Below are 10964 nucleotides of genomic sequence, written 5' to 3' on the forward strand. Positions count from 1 at the left end.
GCCATGCTGGTCTCAACATCCCAAAGCTATCATGATGATAAAATGGCATTAATGTTCCTCCATTCATAAACTATTTCAACTCTTCAACTTAAACACATTGTTCCTTTGACCATTTTAAATAACATTCTCATAAATAACATTCTCTTAAATGTTACTTAAAATGGTAAAGAAGAATATAGCTCATTGAGGTCTGGCATAACCAGCTTATGACAGGAAACAACTAACACCTCCCTAGAACAGTAGTGAATCTCTAGCTACTCTACCTATAATGATAATTATATTACTATCACTTGTTCCTCTGCATTCAAAGTTAATTACCCAAGAATAGTTCATTCTCTAATTTTAAAATAAATAAAATAAGCCCATCTGTACTCAGAACTGATATATGAATTTGAAGTATAATTGCTATTAGCTATGACATATCCTTAATAGCTGAGAGATTGGTATGGTAAATCTTTGCTAAATGTGTTTTCATGTTTACTAACTGCAATTCACTGAACAGGATGGTTTCATAACAATTCTACAGTTATATGCATACCTACACATAGGAAGCATTTTTCCAAGGTTCTGTTCTTTTACTGAAATGAGATAAGTGTTACTTCTCTTGAGAAAATTAGAGGTTTATATTCACTAGTTTTGTGCTTCAAGGGTTTAAAAAATATATATCAGCCTAACATGAGACCTATTTGTAACACAATCATCGGAAGTAAGATATTAATTACTCAAAATTTTAAAATATAGACCCCTCTTAATTTATTACCATATCCCACCAAAAGAATACTCAGCTACCATTGAGTGGGACAGATTTCTCACTAAATAAACCATAATTTGCTACAAGCATCCACTCCAATGGCTTCAGTTACTGGTTGGTTGACTTCAAAAGGAACAAAATGTATAATGTTGCTCTCATCCTTTTACCCAAAAGCCAAATGATGCAGGAGAGCAAAACATCGATAAAGACAAACACAAAGTATTCAATTTTAATTCTAGGGTCACAAATTTACTTCTTCCCTCTCCCACATATAGATAATAATTATTCCTTAATATAAATTTGCAAACACAGAATTATCAGTCCATATTTCTGGGTGCCTCACTTTGTTGTTAGAATGCTCAGCAGAGGTGCAGCTCATTCTACTAGGAAAGAAAGAATAAAGCAAGCATGCAATTAGCTACAGAAGTCCAGGTTACCATGGTGACATGGTAGGGATAAAATGATCTTTCAAATTTTTCAGTACCATGTGTCAAAGTAAAGCTTGAGCTCTTTCATCCTTTTTTCCTGGGAAGGGAAAGACACACTTTGTTTCCATCCAAAAGGAGCATCCAGTTCTTTGTGATCCTCACCAAGTGACTTGCGGATATATAGAGTAATGACCAAAAAGAGTGGGATATCCTCAGTATCAGAGAAAAAATAGGTCATCTCTTGAACTCAGGCTATTCCAATCCTCCCTCAAGTAGACCATGCTTTCTGTCTTCATAGACTCAGAATCATCTGTGACCCACCACACTTATCAACTACAGATAGTAAATACAAGTGCTCCATGGATTCTTCTACAACACATACAAAACCAAAAAAAATATATATATATTTATGAAACCATCTAGCTCTGACATAAAAAAAAATAGTTAAAAGAAAAAAAATAGAATGCCAGGGATATCTCACTTATTGTATATAGATGTAATAAACTAACTAAAATGTGGACAAATCAATCTTAGCATATTAAAAAGGAATAAAAATCAATAATTGCTTAATAGTATGAATTGATTAATGGAGGTCACAGCATGGCTCAAATTAGAAATTATTAGAAACTTTAATCTAGAATTGAGATTTATTCCAATTAAAAACAACAGTGATGGTCTCTTTAGGTCTTGAAAAAAAATATTTGAAAAAGATTTCTATCATATGTATATACAAAGTAACGGTGTGAAACCCACAAGAGAAGACCTACTAGGTAAATGCAATTTAAGTAGAACTTTGCTGAAGTCATAGCTGTTGCTGAAGTCCAGAGCTGAACATAAGGAATGCTGTGTACACACATGCTAATCAGGGATAATAACATTTCTTCCTCATCTTATGTAGCCCCCAAACTCAAAACTAAATTGTGGTGAGGAGAGCTTCAGAAAGTGTGAATATTTATGAGTCAGAGATACTGACCACTTACCTCAAGCTGGTTGCTTGCAAGTTTAAGAAATATAAGCTCCTCTTTCCCTAAGATGTTCTAGTAGACTCAGATGAAGAAAAGAGCAGACCTCTGCCATATGCTCCTCAAAGAACAAGTAGACTTTAAATACTTACCACACCAAGGGGATTCAGAAGCCAGATTACTGGCTTATGGAGCAAGACTGTACCTGTCCTCCCTCCCATCTCCAACTCGCATCCTGAAGGGGAAAGATAGATAGAAGAGTAAGGAGGGAACTGGTTAAAAAAGAAAAAAAACAAAAGTCATATCTGAGCATTAGAACTTCAAGACTATATTGGAGACCTTAGTTCTTAGGAACTTCCCCCCTCAAGTTCAGCTGGATAGCAGAATTTAATATTTTCTACACATCAATAGGCTGCTCCCCTGAAAAATCTGATTCAGTAGGTGGAGGGTGGGACTCTGAATTTCTAATGTTGCTTTATCACCACAGTATGGGAAATATTGTACTAGGAAAAGAGCAAGATGACAGTGGGTGACAGATTTTTATCAGTTGCTTCCAAGTAATAAAAGAAAAAAATGCAGGCTGGAGGATATAACAATAATAGTCCAGAAATAACATCAAACCATGAATGTCTGGGTCAGGAACCCAAGTACACCCATGTTCAATGTCCTAACAGTAGTAGGTAAAAGCACATAATTATCAGTCACACAAATTCTGCCACCACATTAGCAGATCACATTGTGGACAGCAAGTTATATACAGAATAGTTCTGGGAAACAAAAGTTATAGGTACCATCTCAAATCAAGGTCAACTTGCAGCAGAAACCTCACCTATCACCAACCAAATTTTCAAATAAATTCTGCTAAGAAATACTTGTACTCTTATCCACCTGATCCATCTTTGAACCTGTTACAGGTCATACATCCAGACATGATTAAATAGAAGGAACAGGTTGAAATATGTTTGCACTTATAAAATTATAAAGTAATACCCACACCTGGAAAAAATTCATGACTTGCTTTTTTAATTTGCTAAAGTTAAATCCTATAAAAAGTGTCTAAAATTTCAACTATCAGAACAAAAGGGAAAGGAAAAATCTTTCTGTTTAGCTGTTAATTTTCTATACTATCATGCTGACAATGTCACTCTACCAGGGATAGCTATCCCAACTTTCAGACCTGTGTGCTCTCAGGCAGGCTGTGTCACAATCACTCTACATTCCTAAAGGGCTGATGTCTTTGGGTCATCTAATACAAACTGAACATGAAAACGAGAAACAAGGAACAAGGTAAAAGCCTGCTTTCTTACATTCCATCATGCACCTTTTGGAGGAGGAAGAAACCTAGTAGAAATGAATAAAACCATCTTCATCCTTACTCTTCTAAGTAAGGAAGCATAATGAGGGAAAGTACTAAAGTGCTATTTTGAACCAAAATTTCTAGCATTTCTTTCTGAAGGGGTGATTTTGGTCTGAGCAGCATAATGAATTCTGGATAAGGACTGAGAAGAATTGTACAGCTCTACAGAACAGAATGAGAAAAGTTTGGAGTTGTCTGTGCTATGGAGGCAAGAGAAAGAGCTGAGTTAGGCAGATAGGAAACTTGGGGCCTACCAAGATCAGATTCCTGTGTAGCAAAGCAAAAGACCACAGAAGCCAAGTGTAAGCCTAAGAAACTAACGGGTAGTGAGATATCTGTTGCCTCGTACCCAGGCCCTCTCCAAAAAAAGGACAATTTATATCACAGTAACCTGATTGGGTAGGGGATGCATGAACACCAGGTGCTGGGCTCAAAGTCCCAAGGTAGACAATAACTCCTATTGGCAACCCTCTCATGGGACCCCTGGCCCTTTGGGAGCTCTGCTTTCTATTACTCTAATAAATTCTGTTACTTTGCTCATACTCTTTGTTCCTTGCAGATTTTATTCTTTGAATTCACCAGACAAAAAACCCACCCAACGATACTTCGTGCTGTAGTATCATATATGGACAAAAGAAGGTGGAAAGGAAAATTGGGGAGGGCAAAGGAGAGAAGTAGTCAAGAGGGCATGAGGCCATCCTCTATAACAGTGAAGCAGCTAACAAAAAAAATCCCACCTTACAGAGAATTAGAAAATTAAAACATAATTTGAATTGATTGCACTGCTATGTAATAAAGCTCTTCCTTCCCTTCCTCAAGTTGGCAGTATATTCAATTGAACATGGCTGCCCTGTGAGAATAATTTTATGGAGATATGGCAAAAACTTGAAGTTCATATTTAAGATCCCACATAGTAGCAGAAAGCAGCAAGCAGAGGGAATAAAGTCCCTCTGTTAAATGAATTCTGGAGACACAAGCCTTTTTAGTGAAAGGTGAGCTTGTGAATATAAACCTTTGCCCAGGTAAATCTTTGGAAAAACATATTGTGTGGAACAGGCAACCTTATTTATATTTTAGAAGAACCAAGTCTCCTGATAACATCTCAGTTTAAAAAAAAAAACACAACATAGTTATAATAAATTGAAAATTTTAAAAATTTAAATTATTCACCTTTAAAGCCACACTTGGGAAAAATATCACTCAAAACATGGGATATATATATAAAATATATATATATTTATTTAAATAGACTCATGTAATTTTGTGACCATAAATATTATCTCTAGTCCCCACATCAATCCCTTTCCCAGTTCTTCTCTAAATACCCATAATTTCACAAAAGAAGATAAAAATATTCACAATGCCAGAAACAGAAACTTAACATTGTCATGTCACAATCTGGAAGAAATTTACAATAATCATGGTCTGTATGGAGCTGAATGTAGATAAAACTATTAAAACTTCAACACACGGTCTAATCTGAGTTTGCTTCATGAATCAGAGATCTCCTAAAAAGAGTACAAAGATGATTTCTTCCCCCAACAACCATTCTCAACACTTAGAACAAAGACCTTAGACCCACAAAAGAGCTGGGTGGACAACCCTGCACATCCTTTTGACTGTGCCTTTTTCGACAGTATCTGAATACTGTCCTGACCTCCCGGCACACTGTGTGGTAATACATGCCTGCTGATGCTCATGACCACAGAGCTTCGCCTTCTGCCCCAAGCTTCCTTAGGAAGTATATTCTGAAATAGAGACAGTTCTCTTCCTGTGAAGTGAACTGGCGTCAGGTGTATGGAAAATATTATGGTGCCAAAATCTGAGCGCAAGAACTTCCTTCCAAGAAAAGAAGTGAGAATTCTGAGAAGGTGAAGATGCTAATTTTTTTTTTCCGGTATGTGTAAAATATACTTTACTGGGCAAAGGGGAAGTACATAATCAAGTCTCCTGTACCTTCAAATGAAGGTTGAGGGTATCTAGCCTATTAATGAATTTGAAGTAGCACATGTATCTAAGTATTTTGGAAAACAAAGTACTCTGTGAAGAGGTTCATATCCTGCCTTTTTTGAACAAGAACAGAAGGAACCTTGTTTAAGAAGAAAAACAAAAAACTTTTAAACTCATAAAGATCCACTGAATGTGTATTAAGTATCTTCTATGGGATTTTTCTAAGAAATTAGAATGAGCTAAACATTCTGTGTTTCTGGCTTTCAGAATTTTGTTTCCTAAAGGGACCTACTAGAAACATGAACACGTTAGTTTATAGTTGTAAAGTCAAAAAATATTATGTAAGTAAAAATTGATAATAGGAAAAAGTAAGAGGAAGCCAAAGGATCAGACTAAAGTTCAATAACAAGCAAATTTAAATAACTGAACTATAAAGAACAACATTACCAAACCAAGCACTTTATCGAAGGTAGTTCTGCTTCCCTTGGAGGAGGCAGTCATGCATGATTTTATTAACCTTGGGTCAAGTCTGGAGTGTACAGGATTATCTTAAGCCCAGCTTCTTTCCTTCCTCTTCTTTTCACTCATATCCAAAATGGGTTTCAAAGACCCATGTGTAGAAATTAGTAAAATAGGCACCCCATGTTAACATGGAGAATCTAAAGCTAAACACATTTTTCATACCTCACTGGAGCCTTGTGAAATATTTTAATACAAAATTACACCTCAAGGAAGTGAGTTTAGCCACAACAGAAGTTCATTCACTATATTCTTACTATGGGTATTGTATTAGAGTGTTTGATTTTTGGCTTTTTAGATATTTCTTTGAGAGAAAGAGGGAATTGTATTCTGTTGCCTTTCAGTAACACAGTGGCTACCAGGGGCAGGGTTTTGAGGTGGGGTGAGGAAATGGGAACACAGAGACCAAAGGGTGGCAGTGACCGGAGATCTAAGGGGCACCAAGAGGACTAGGGTTCTAATGTTGTACTGTATACTGAAAATTTGCTAAAGGGGGAAATAGATGAAATATAATAGTAACCATTTTACTATGTTTATCAAAATAGTGTGTGGTATGCCTTAACTATATACTGATTTTAAAAAAGAACAAATTGATATTATGTTTTCTGTTTTTAACACTCAAATACATTTTCACAATATTTTCTACTCACTCAAAGTTTGGTTTTGTTAATTACACACACTTTGTCATTATGACTATGAAACCATAATTATATCTAAGTGATTTGACAGTGGCACATCCCCATTATGAGAGTGTGAATTCTGAGCTTGTTTTCTGAACTATTAACCATCATTAGATATGAGAAACTGCAGTCGATTTTCACTATGTTATCCAATGTGTCATTCAAGGATTTAACAAATGCTTAGAAATGTGCTTAGATCAGAATCCAAACACCAATTTCTTTGTGAATTTTCATTATATCAAAACAAAGACAAGCCTGTGTGTGCAAAATACTTCCATTTATAATTATGTAAAATTTTGATGTTATAATTAATGTCTCTTTCATCACATATTTAACATACAATTTGCATTCATGAAAACTTAGGGTCTTGCAAAGAATCACTGCTGTATTCACTAAGGAAAAGAAATATGCCAGTTAGCCTATAAAATTATTTATTTCTTTATACTTTGATAATCTTGAAAAACCAAAAAAAATAGTTAAAAATATATTTTAGTTTATTGAAGATTCATTCTTTTGTGCAGGTTAGATGAAAGTATCAAAAATTTTCCACCACACCCAATTGCTACATTCTTTGAGCAAAACCAGGAACAAACATTTGCCAAAAATGTAATGTGATAACTAGCATTTTTAAAAGATTCTTTGCTTTTCTAACACATTATACTATAATTGTTATTATAACAGGTAACAGACTAACAAGGTACCATGTGATCTCAGAATTCCTGGATAGAAAAATTCCTAAATTCAATATATATATAATAACACTTCACATGAAAGCTTTCATAGATATTCAGTATCTCAAAGATCTGGAAGGAATGTTGGTCAGCTGAATAAACAAAGGCCACAATAACTCACTTTGCTCCCCACCCCCACACCTTACTTTTCTTCTTGAATACAGCTGAATAAGATTTGCAGAAGAATATTTAGAAAACTTCTGCTCAAGAGCAGTTAATAGTTTAAATTGATGCTGGCATGAAGGGTAGCATGGTCTTCCAATAGCATTCTAGATAACTGAATGGGAAGGCACACTTCTGACCTGTAAATCATGCATGAATTGAATATGTGGCCTGCAGGAATTGAATATGTGCCCTGCCATTGCCTGAATAGGCAACAGTACTATTCCAGATTATAGTATAATTTTTAAGTATCTCTGCTGAATCTCTGAATGCTATTGGTGTGTGTTTAGTTTTTTGCATCTTTTCTGGTCTTTTCTTTATGTAGGTGGCCAAATAAGTTTACTGGAAAAAAAAAAAAGCAGCAGTGGTAGCTGGCTCCTGTTACTATTGTTCCTTATGGTAACAGAAACCCCAGGATATAGTCATACATGTGGCCATCTGGGTACCAATTCCATTCCTCAGGCATTGAGGGGCTGCTAAGGGATAAATATGAGCCAACAAAAGAAATGTGCATAATTCTTATGTTGTTTTCTTAAAGACACTTGTTCTTCCTTCCCACCAATGACTGGAAGAACCTTAGAAGCCAAAGATGTTGAAAGATGCTAAAGATGCTCCAGTAGTACTAGCCCACTCCCCTCTATATTGTTCTGCCAGAGAACTAAATTCTATCTTATGCCACCATATTTGGGGGTCCTTGTGAATAATATGAAAATAAAAATTAGCACTGAGAATAGATTAGCGTAACACCTGCTCATACACACAGAGATACTGTGACTGGGAATTTACTCTTTATTACACTATAGAAGGTCAAGCTATTGTAGCTACTGAGTCTACAGCTATGGGGACCCAGGGGCAGGAGATCAGAACATTGTCATGTGATAGTTGATTTTTCTGCTTTTATGATATATGAGAAAGTTCATCTAAAGCAAAAATTTTCCAGTTGGCAAGCAGATATTGAAAGGGGAAATCTGCTCGAAAAAGTTCTATACCTGTAGCCTGTAATCAAAATCAAATGAGAAACCAGATATTTGGAGCTTTTTATCAGTGAGAAAATCAAATGCTTTTGTATTCTCTAGCAAATAGTTAAAAACAAGACTGTCACCCAGAACAAATCCAGCTGCAAAAGTAAGACATAGTTTATCCTTTGATGAACTTAGAATAGTTAACACTAAATTAAAAGAGAAAGATAGACTGAGCACTGAACCTGGTAAACAAATAGGAGATTTGACAGGTTTAAGAATCAGGACCAAAAGAAATCTTTGTGTATGGTTATTTTCACAGGGAATTGCTGGACACATACAGACCTGACGAAGTTTTTGAAGGAACTATATTGCCAAATAAATGCCAACCTAAGCATATAAGGTTCTTGTGATAGCTATAACAAATGACAATCACCCCTCAGTATCCATGGGGTATTGGTTCCAAGGTCCATTGTGAATATCAAAATCTGAGAATAGCAAAATCTGCATATATTCAACTCATGTATAAAATGTAGTATTTGCATGTAACCTATGTGTGCCCTCCTGTATTTTAAATCATCTTTATTTAAAATCATCTCTATAGTACTGACAGTACCTAATATGTGGTAAATGCTATGGAAATAACTACTACACTGTATTGTTAGGGAACAGTGACAAGTACTAACATAATTTTTCCCCAGCATTTTCAATCACGAGTTGGTTGAATCAGGGGTTGTGGAATCCACAGATAAGGAGAGCTGGCTATAAATGCAAACTTGGTGGCTTAAAACAACACAAATTTCTTCTTTCACAGTTCTTCTGTATAAAAGCCCCAAATAAAGCAGGGTTGTTTTCCTCTGGAAACTCTCAGGGAAAATCCATCCATGTTTCTGGTGATTACCAGCAACCCCTGGCTTTTCACTATAGCACCCCAATTTCTGATTTTTGCCTTAATCTTCACATCCCCTTACCCTCCTCTTTAGGCCATTTCCCTCAGCCTCTCTCTGATAAGTATGCTTGAGATTGGAGTTAGAGTCCACCCAAATAATCTAGAGTTATAGTCACATGTTGAAATCTTCAAGCACATCTGCAAAGACCCATTTTCCTATAAGGGTAACATTGATTCCACAGATTAGGAAGACAATTATTTACCTCTAATGCCAGGCTACACTAGTAAGAAGCTGGCTGTAAAAGACAAACAGTGCCCACGAGAGCATAATCTCCAACAATTTCTTCAACTATGACCAAAGAAGATAACAGAAGAACATCCCAGAGAGCAGAGCCACGGACCAAAAGAATAACTCCAGGACATTAGCAGCAAGATGAGTCTTCTAAGGAATTCATCTTCCTACCAGGGCAGGGAAGCCTTACAATTTCTATAAAAAGGGTTTGGCAACTACTCTGAACCAATAACTTTTGGATATTCCACTTGGACATGGAAATTTGATTTTCTTGTTGCTTCTTGACATTATACATGAAGTACTGAGAACCAATGGGAAGATTCCTAACCTTTTAGTATATAGTTTGGTAAACCTTGGACTGCTGCAACATGACCTGCTAAAGAAGACAAGCATCAAAGTCTACACTTGGAGCTGTTTGCAGTAACTGGGTTGGATTTATGCATGTCTGTTGTAGAGATGTGTTTTATACAGGAGAAGAGGATCAGGAGTTAAACTCAGGCAACCAGAGAGGTAAACCATGGTGAAGTCTTCTGCTACCCCTTTTCCTTAGAGTGATAGAAGTCCTAGAATGTCAACTGGGCCATGGTCACCCATCTACAGATTACATCTTCCAATATCTCTTGCAGGGAAATGTTACTAAATTTAAATTGTTAGATTATGAGCAGAAGTAATAGACATGACTTTCTGTCATTTCCTTGAGTGTTTCTGCCTGTACTTCCTTTTTCTTTTCTTCCCAATAGTTGGAAATAGCAACACTAGGGGCTGCCACTTAAACCTTACACTGGGTTGGAACAGCCATCCCTCAGTCCTAGATCACTTAAGTCAAGACTATTGTGCAAAATTAAATAAACCACACGTTTCTAGTCTTTTCGTTTTATCAGCTTTGCCTACCATTAACTAATACAAGTTTCATTGAGTTTTGGAAAACTCTAGTGTAAAACAATAATTGTCATTTCAAGAAAATAGGAAAGCTATATTGGAAGAATATGAACATTCTGAATGCTTGCAGCTACTTTAAGAACCAGAAGTTGTAATTGCCCCCCAAAATACACCTACTTACTAATTTTTCATTCACAAGAAAACAGAAAATATTACTCATCGAGTTAAATTCTTACCTTTGAATCAAAATATATGGACATCATATTGAGTCTCTCCCTGACAAAACAATATAGTAACTTAAAGTGAATACAAGTTTCTAATAAGAAAAGTAATATGATAATCTCACTTTGCAAAATGTTCCTTAATAGTGCAGCTACCTTTTGCTTTCCACATGTATTGGTAAGG

The sequence above is a fragment of the Callospermophilus lateralis genome, chromosome 3, assembly GCF_048772815.1.
Source record: "Callospermophilus lateralis isolate mCalLat2 chromosome 3, mCalLat2.hap1, whole genome shotgun sequence".
NCBI classification, from domain to species: domain Eukaryota; kingdom Metazoa; phylum Chordata; class Mammalia; order Rodentia; family Sciuridae; genus Callospermophilus; species Callospermophilus lateralis.